Source organism: Podarcis pityusensis (assembly GCF_964106645.2).
Source record: "Podarcis pityusensis genome assembly, chromosome: 1".
Lineage (NCBI taxonomy): Eukaryota > Metazoa > Chordata > Lepidosauria > Squamata > Lacertidae > Podarcis > Podarcis pityusensis.
In genome coordinates, this window is record NC_138028.1 from 15,588,997 (window position 1) to 15,598,722 (window position 9,726).

A 9,726-nucleotide genomic window follows, 5' to 3' on the forward strand; every position below is an offset into this window, starting at 1 on the left:
CAACGGGAGCTCACCCTGTCACGGGGATTCGAACCACCAACCTTCTGATCGGCAAGTCCTACGCTCTGTGGTTTAACCCACAGTGCCACCCGTGTCCCCTGTTGATAGAGTAGGAGACTCTTAATCTCAGTGTTGTGGGTTCAAGCCCCTCGTTGGGCAAAAGATTCCTGCATTGCAGAAAGTTTGGCTAGATGATGACTCTTGTGGTCCCTTCCGATGCGACACTTCCATGCAGGGTAAGCATTTTCTCAACATGCCGGCTGAAGCAAGTTTTGGGAGAAAATGCAAATCTTACAGGTGCAGCTTCCCAGAACCCAAATCTCTTTGCACAGGAGAGGATGAAACGGCATGTCCCAGGCTCAGGGAAAAAACATGTGCTTTTGATGCATGACAGAACGGCAGCTGTGGTTTTTGCTCAAACATTCAAACACAACTATTTTTAACAATTCCGCCCTCCCCCCCCCCCCGAGCACCAGAATCTCTAGTTGCAACCCTGCAATCCAGACATGTTCAAAGGACTTGTTTATTAGCCGTTCCCAAAAGGAACTCTGGGAACTGTAGAAGAAGAAGAAGAAGAAGAGTTTGGATTTGATAACCAGCCTTCCACTCCCTTTAAGGAGTCTCAAAGCGGCTAACATTCTCCTTTCCCTTCCTCCCCCACAACAAACACTCTGTGAGGTGAGTGGGGCTGAGAGACTTCAAAGAAGTGTGACTGGCCCAAGGTCACCCAGCAGCTGCATGTGGAGGAGCGGAGACGCGAACCCGGTTCCCCAGATTACGAGACTACCGCTCTTAACCACTACACCACACTGGCGCTTTGAGTTCTTTGAGGAGAACTAGGGAACCCTGTTGGTCTGGTTCATATTGCAACATTAAACCATAGTTTGAAATAAAATACGATTTAACACCTAGCAGGTCTTTGCTCCTTCCATGCTCCTGACTGCTACTTGGGGACAGAAAAAAGCCAGAGTTGTGGGTGTTTTTTTTTTTAATCTGTGCTAAACACCACCTTATTGGGCTGATGAAATCCCCCCCCCCAAAAAAACCCATTTTTAAATTTGCTTTTCTGTTATATCTCGCCATCAACACGTACTCTGGTGCATTCATGCACAAAATGAAAAGAAAAACAATAACATAAATATAAAACATAAACATGCACTAGTAATAGTGACATATGTATATTCTTCCAAGCTGTTTAAATCCAATATAATTATTGGGCTGATGAATTGTCTTATTGGCCATTCAGCAAACTGTGTTGACCACCTAAGTGGCCCATAAGCACTGAAAATAAATACAAGTATTCTCTTAGCCTCCGGGTAGACAGTAGGGTGAGTATTATCAGCCTTCCGAACTTGCTCAAAAATCTGGGCAAGCACCAGCAGAACCAGGCATAAACAGAAGCTGGAGATAGCCACCTCTCCAGAGTTTATAGCTCCCACATGGGATGTTTTGAAGTAACTTCCATTTTGTTAGCAAGCAGCGATCTGTTCCCTTCCACCCAAAGGTTGTTTCAGAGGCTGATGACGCAGGACAGTTATCGGGAACCAGTCACGACATTCTGTGAAAAAGGAATTTCAGGGTGTTTCACCCACATCCCTGATGACCCTCATCAGCTCGGGTCAATTTCAGGTCACTCGTGTTTGCAAGGAATTCTTGCACGCTGCCTGCTTCTGCACAACAGAGATAAGTGCCCTGCCACCATGTTACTGCTCACGCGTCTCAGAACGCAAAATAGAATGCCAAGGTTCTCCTCTTTCAGCTCAGCCAAGCATCCAGTTCATCTCCTGAAGGTACAAAACAAGCAAGTGTAGTGGTTAGGGTTTCAGAGACCAGGCTTTAAATCCCCACTGAGCCATGACACTTAACGCGTCGTGACACACAGTTTGGAAAGCTCTGGTCTGGTTGGTTTTAAAGGGGGGGGGGAGCAGCACACCTTGTGGTTATTTTATTTTTCCGTCTCACAACAACTCTAGCTGTGTCAACCCAGGTCACAAAGTCGTCCTTTTCAAGTAAGGGGATTTGTGTCTTTGCCACGCAGGCCTCCTTCACTGGCTGTTGATCTGCATTCCTCCTTCACTGTGAGTTTCCCAGAAATGCAGGCCCTGGGAAGGTTTAATCATGTCTGATCTGAAATGAAGGTAAGTGGCATACCGGATGAATCGCGTGAACTCTGCATGAGAAACAGCCTGCTCCTTGTAGATGTGATAATGCAAACTGAAAAAAAGAAGAAGATGGGTATCATTTGTCGAACATTATCAGGAATGAAGGACGGGAAATAGTTGAAGTTCTTATTTGAAGAGGCTGGAGAAGATGAGAGCTGAAGTCAAGGGCAGCTGCGGCTGCAGCTGCAGCTCAGCAGCAGTATAGAGAGAGAGGGAGAGAGAAAGAAAGAGAGAGAGAGAGAGAGAGAGAGAGAGAGAGAGAGAAAGAGTCCGGCAGGCAGGCCTTAGTGGGAAATCTTGCATCAAATGACAGACATCCTGCGTCAAAGGTCAGCATGCAATTTCTTTAAAGCATGCATATTAGCGAGTAGGCTTCAGGTTTGTGGGGTTTTCTACTAGACACCTAAAATCCTCCAACTGGAGCCCAGTGCAGAAGACATAAACTAAGAATTAAAGGATTCAATCAGAGTGTGGGGAGTTTGCTTCAGGAAAGGAAAGGTGCTCACAGTCTTTCCACCCAAAAAATCCTGCTGCAGCAGAAACATAATTCAGGGTGGGAGGATGACAAGTAACGCTGTTGCTGCTGTCGTCAAGTTGGGAATCAGAAATCCTTGCTGCAAGCTGCCCAGAAATCTATCAGGAGATCCTCTTCTGCCTTCTGAGCTAAAAGCACCATGCTTTCCTGTGGTGCTCTTTTAGAAATTAGTCCTTGAGAGACGTTACAGCAAGGGTCTTGTAAGGAGACACCCTCTCGCCTCCAGGAGGAGGGAGGAGGAGCTCTTCTCCTTTGGGCCAAAGCAAAACAGGAAATAGCATTTCCTCTCAGTTCACTTACATCCTTCCCATGTCTCTACTCCTGGACAAGAGTGATCCAGCACCGCTGACACACACAAAATCCTGGCTTCCTGCGGTCTCCTCTCCCTCGTTCTCATTTCTTCCTTTCTGGTTCCATAGGGATAATTTCACGTGCTGCAGGTCCAGTGGTAAGCCATCAGCTGTGGTGGTGAAAAAGAAGCTTGGTGGTCAGTGGCAGTGTGCTTCTTAAATTCACAGTATTAGGGCCAGACTAGGTAAAGATAAAGGATCCCTGGACAGTTAAATCCAGTCAAAAGCAACTATGGGGTTGCGGCGCTCATCTCGCTTTCAGGCCAAGGGAACCCACAAATCTGGGTCTGGGTCTGTTCTGGGTCGTGTGGCCAGCATGACTGCTTCTGGCGCAGCAGGACACCGTGACGGAAACCAGAGCGCACGGAAATGCTGTTTACCTTCCCGCCGCAGTGGTACCTATTTATCTGCTCGCAATGGTGTGCTTTCGAACTGCTAGGTTGGCAGGAGCTGGGACAGAGCAACGGGAGCTCACTCCGTTGCCGGAATTTGAACCGCCAACCTTCCGATCAGCAAGCCTAAGAGGCTCAGTGGTTTAGACCACAGCGCCACCTGCGTCCCTCTAAGGGCCAGACTAAGGCTGTGCTCACACGAGGAGAGAAGAGCAGGGGATTGTGCCGTGTTAGCAAGGTGAAATGCTTGCATGTACAGAAAGCTCACCGTATTACACGAGGCCAAATTCCATCCCTGCTTTGGAAACCCATATTGCCCAGCTTTCACAAATTCAGTTTTACCCCACCAGGGCACATGAAATGCTTTCTACTTTGCTACAGCCACTGTGCACTTAACATCGAAAAGTCATTAGCCATTTTATTGTTATTTATTCAGTTTATTTATTGTTATTTATTCAGTTTGCATACCGCCCTATACCCGTAGTGTCTCAGGGTGGTTCACAACATAAAATCACGATATAAAAACACAAAATACGCAATAAAAAGATAAACAAGAACAACCCAATAATTCCACCCCCCCCCAAAAAAAAATTTTTTAAGGGCATTGGATGTCAAGCAGCCAAAGGCTTAGGTAAAGAGGAATGTTTTTGCCGGGCACCTAAAAGTATATAATGAAGGTACCAGCCTAATCTCCCAGGGGAGAATTTATATACTGCCACGTATCAAAGGATCCCATGGCGGTGTACAACATTAAAAACACATTACATAGCACCAATGATAAAAACATAACAAAAAGCATAGAAACAGACAGCATAACAATAAAATAATCATATTATTTGTTGCTGATTCAGCTCATTTGTACAGGTCCTTTGGGGGCTCATCTGGGTCTTAGTATTTGCCAACCTGAGTAATTTGGTGTCATTCCCTACCTTGGGGCAGATCCACACTGTATATTTAAAGCATATTCATCACACATTTAAAGCACATGACTCCCCTCCCCCAAGTATCCTGGGAACTGTAGTTTGTTAAGGGTGCAAGGGTGTGTACTCCCTATGAGGGTTAAACTACAGCTCCCAGGATTCCTTGAGGGAAGTCATGTGCTTTGGATGTGCATTGAATATGCTTTAAATCAGGGGTCAGCAAGGTTTATCTTGCCTGGGCCAGATCGGTCCCGCAGAGATCCCTCATGGGCCGCAACACGTGCACACTCATGATTTTTGGCGTCTGCTAGCTCATCCTTGCGCCACAGAAGCAATTCCCACGCTGCTCTGCACCGGTTTAGCGCAGCGCGCAAGCGAGCAACTCAGTTTGAGGTTGGCTCGTGGGCCGGTCAAATGACCTCCGCGGGCTGCTTCTGGCCCATGGGCCTTAGGTTGCTGACTCCTGCTTTAAATGTATAACGTGGATGCAAAGGGGAGGAGGACAATTATAAAAATTCATATTTGACTCCAGATCAGTTCAGGCGTGGGGATTATCGTGTTAGTTTTCCTGATTATAACGCTAGCACTTCTATGCCGGATTCTAACATTTCTGTTACACTGTGCTACCTGTTGTGGTATGGAGCTGTGGCTTAAAAATAATAGTTATATTGGTTTTGGTATCAACAGTAATACACATAGCAGATAACACAGGATTAGCAGCTAATAAACAAGAAGTTGCAACAGTTATGTGATATATCAAGACTTAACACTCAAAGATTTAACTAATGTCTGTGTCGGCATGAAATATCCATACCAGTGAGGAGTGTGTGGGTCTTTTTGATCAATAAACCTAAATTTTAAATGTCAGGAAAGAAATGTTTTCTGGAATACCACCCCAGATTTCCTCATGTGAAATAATAACACAAAACTCCTGCAATTTTCTAGAGTTGCAAAAAGGGATGTTTTCTGGAAGCAAATAAAATGGAAATGAGTGCTAAAGTTTCCACCGGATTCTGCTCGTTTTCCAGAAATGGCTTTTACATTGTGCAAAAGGTCACATAAAGCGTGGAAATTATCGGGTCAGGAAGCACTGGGGAAATGGAACAAAGTGTTGTATGAATGCAGCCTAAATTAGGGTGGGAGACCCATCCCCCTCCAGTTAATTTACCAAAAATGTTGCAATCAGTATGCATTTATGATATTACATTTGTTTGTTCACTTGTTTTTTAGCGGTGTGGCAGGTGGGAAAGGGGGAGCATTTTGCTGGCGGTTGCGTAATTAAGGACCGAACTAGAGATTATGTAAAGAGGCCAGCTGGAAGAGCTTAGGGGCCAATCAGGGCCAATGCTTGTGCCTGCCCTGACCAAGTTCCCGTCACGTACATATTTTTCACTCCATAAGACGCACCTGACCATAAGACGCACCTAGTTTTTAGACGTGCAAAACAAGAAAAAAAATACTCTGAACGAAACATTGGATGTATGATTTTTGTGGTTCATGCTGTGGCCACAGACATGTGATCTGATGGTGAATTTGGGGTGACCCAATGCAAAAATCCTGAGGATCCATGTGGATGCGCGCTTTGTAACCACGTTTTTGCACCATTGCGGCCCCATCCCAAGCAGCCTCCTTTATCTCTAGCGTCCCTTATCTCTCTCCCCGATCGGCAAACAATCAGCGGCTTTGTTTCAACACCCATTTCCCTCTTTTTTTAAAAAAAAGGCATGATCTGCTTTTTGCCCCTGGGCAATTTGGCTTCAGGGACCATGCATTTCCTCCATAAGACGCACAGACATTTCCCCTTACTTTTTAGGAAGAAAAAAGTGTGTCTTATGGAGCGAAAAATACGGTATTTTCCGTACCTGGCACAGCAAGCAAATCCAGTCAGCTGAATCCAGCTGCCCTTTCGATTTCCCACAATGCCCTAGAATATTCTGGGGCATTGTGGGAAATTAAACAGGTAGCTAGACTCAGCCACTCAGCAGAAAACTGGAGTGCTGCCACGACAGCTGGGTGAAGCTGTTGACTGAGGAAAGGGCTCACTGAGGACACTTTGCCCTGAAACCCCCGCAAGAATTGACTTCATCCAAGGCCGAGCCTTGTGCTGTACAGCAGCAGAGCTCTGGTGTTGCTTTGGCAACAGCCGCAGGCTAAGTTTTAAATCTCATCCCCTGGAAAAGCATCTTCACACAGGGCCCAGTTCAACTAGGGAATTCGTTTCCACAGGAGACAATAATGGCTTGGAGTGCTTTAAAAGGGGATTAAGGCTGCTAGTTAGTGGCTCTCTCCTTAAAAGTATAGGTTCTGCTGCTGAACTGAGGAAGGCCTCTTTTCCCTTCGCTTCAGGAAAGCGAAACATGGCTCAGCCACAAAATAGCCGTGTCACTGTTATTTGACAAAAGTAGCCTTGCCAAAGTTACTTAACCGAAGGCTCATGTAAGTCGCTAGCCACAATGGCTGTGCTCTGCATCCACAGTCGAAGAAGAAGAAGAGTTTGGATTTGATATCCCGCTTTATCACTACCCTAAGGAGTCTCAAAGCGGCTAACATTCTCCTTTCCCTTCCTCCCCCACAACAAACACTCTGTGAGGTGAGTGGGGCTGAGAGACTTCAGAGAAGTGTGACTAGCCCAAGGTCACCCAGCAGCTGCATGTGGAGGAGCGGAGACGCGAACCCGGTTCCCCAGATTACGAGTCCACTGCTCTTAACCACTACACCACACTGGCTCTCGAGGCTGTAATGGCTTCTGAAAACCAGTAGCTGAGAACCACAGGAGGGGAAAGTGATGTTCTTGTGCTCTGGTCCTGCTTACAGGTTTCCTACAAGCATCTGGTTGGCCTGGTGGGTTTTTGTTGTTGTTTTTAAAAAAAGAAAAACAGGTGTGAGGAAAATCTGGAAAATGCTTCCATTGGCACCACTGAGAATCCTCCCTTTCCGAACTAAAAGCAGTGTGTGGGGTGAAGGGGGATTTCGGTAAAGATCATGGTTTGAGATGGAACTGTTAGACATCACCTCTCCACGCAGGGGGGTGCAGAAAATACATCTGCTATTAACAGAAGACAACATTTGGATGTGCTTTCCAGGAACACATCCAGCATCATTTGGCCTTATGAAAAGACAGCCATCTTATTAGAAACACAGACAATCTCAGTAGACGTAACCATGCCGGGATGAGTGATGACAACGTCAGCTTCAAGGGCTGCTGCTGGCACCGTTCGGGGCCTCCCTCCTCTCTCCTTCTGACAAAAATATTACTCAGAAGAAAAGCTGGCCTGCCTGCCATAAGGTTGCAAACAAGGGCTTGGCGCATTGAGTATCGCATGCCAACACTACGTGAATATAATCTGGGGCCTGGGACCTAAAGCAGCCTTTGCCATCCTGGGGTCCCCTCCAGATGTGATCAGACCACAACTCCAGCTAGCCCAAGTCGTGCCAGATGTGGTTGATGGGAACTGTAGTTGAACACATCTGGAATGTGCCGAGTTGGCAAAGGCTGGCATAAATCACACCGCTAGCCCAATTAATATGGCACTGCTTCTGAAATTTTACAATTTCTAACAAACACTTAGGTGTGAGGTTTTATGTTTCGAAAAATCCTTGGGTTGCATCCAATGTAGCATTAAGTAACTCGTTCCGTTAGCGCAAAGATAATTCGGGAAGGGCCATAGGCCAGTGGTTGAGCATCTGCTTTACATGCAGAAGGTTGCAGGTTCAACCCACCCCCACCCCCAAAATAAAATATCCTGGAGAGTAGCTGCCAATCAGTGTAGGCAGCTCTGGGCTGGACTGACCAATGGTCTGACTCAGTATAGCACAGCTTCCTGTGTTCTCTGTGTTCCTAAGGATTTACACATGTGCAACAGAACACCCCCCATACACACACTCTCCTCCTGCGCACCCCTTAAATCTGTTATGGGGGTTACCCTAACCCCCTGGAGCAGGTTTGGGGAGAGTTCAGGGTGTGAAGGGAGAAGGGGGGGGGGAGTGCACTGCACAAGCGTAAATCCTTGCACTAAGGGAGGAGCATCCTCAATCTAGCATTCGACCTCTTCACAATCTCCTCCTTTCTCAGCATTTCTCAGGGCCTGTGCACCTCAAGGGTGTTGCTATGGAATGGCTCAGCAGCCCCAAGAACTGAGTCTTCTGCACCAGACTCCAGATTTCCTGCCCTTCCCTTAAAAAAAGAAGGTAGGGTTAATATGTTTTTTACAACAACAACAACTTTGCTTACAAAGCAGCTGAGCGCACCACAGAACAGTTCCGCCTGGCTCCCCTCCCCTTAATTTGCAGAGGGCCCAATCCACATACAGCATGGAGGGCCCAGGAAATCCTATTGGCACCCCCCCCCCCCCCGCAGCAGTGGCCAGAGGCATTGTTATTTTTCTCTCTCTCTGAAAGCCAGCCCAGATTTACACTGGTGCATAGAAATTAGCATATGTGCATTTTAAGGCAATTTATGCCCCAAGTCTTTTTAAGTACCTTGCCACTGCTTTAAGGTGCTGTTGTCTTTTCTGTTGATACAACCCAGGCTTGCTCCCCTCCCCTCCCCTCGCCCCAGTGATCTATTCATCCTCTGAGACATCTCCAACTCAGTCTGCTCCCCCCCCAACCCAATTACTTTTCCTTTGTATGTTCCCTGTGCAGGGTCTGTATTCAGATGGTTATGCTGAATGGACAATATACAGATGTTCTGCTGAATCCCCACCTTGCTGGTGTATCTCCAGCACAGTATGTTTCTGTGTGTGCTTGTGTGGGTGAGAGAGAGAGAAAGAGTCCATTGAGGAGGTACACCGTTTCTGCTTCCACATATGGTGCTCAAGGAGCAGTGGGAGAGAGGGTAAGCTATTCATCAAGGTCCAAATCCCTTGAATGTGTTCAAGGTCAAAGCCATGAAAAAGCCCTGGGTTTTAAGAGCATTTCTTTCCCCATCTTTCCGCACCTCATAATTATGACAAGGTTATCGGCACAAGTTAATGAGAACCCTTAATACAGCCTTTCTCAACCTGTGGGACCCCAGATGCTGTTGAACTACAACTTCCATCACCCCTAGCTAGCTAGGCCAGAGGTCAAGGATGATGGGAGTTGTAGTCCAGCAACATGTGGGGACCCACAGGTTAACAAGAGAGCAGAGGGGCCCTTTGTCGCTATGGAAAGCATGTCCTCCACCTGAGACCTGCTGCCAGTTAGTGTAGACACGTAAAAAGGTAAAGGACCCCTGGATGGTTAAGTCCAGTCAAAGGTGACTATGGGGTTGTGGCGCTCCTCTCGCTTTCAGGCTGAGGGAGCTGGCGTTTGTTCACAGTCAGCTTTCTGGGTCATGTGGCCAACATGACTAAACCACTTATGGTGCAACGGAACACCATGATA

The 9,726-nt window shown here is 46.9% G+C and overlaps 1 long non-coding RNA gene across 1 annotated transcript; it reads left to right on the forward strand.

Annotated features, from left to right (window-relative positions):
- Positions 1 to 1,739: 1,739 nt before the first annotated feature.
- On the forward strand, positions 1,740 to 9,321 carry LOC308470588. The gene is made up of 3 exons (XR_013982487.1): positions 1,740 to 1,790; positions 2,039 to 2,138; positions 9,004 to 9,321. It is a non-coding gene; the product is annotated as an uncharacterized lncRNA (long non-coding RNA).
- Positions 9,322 to 9,726: the final 405 nt, after the last annotated feature.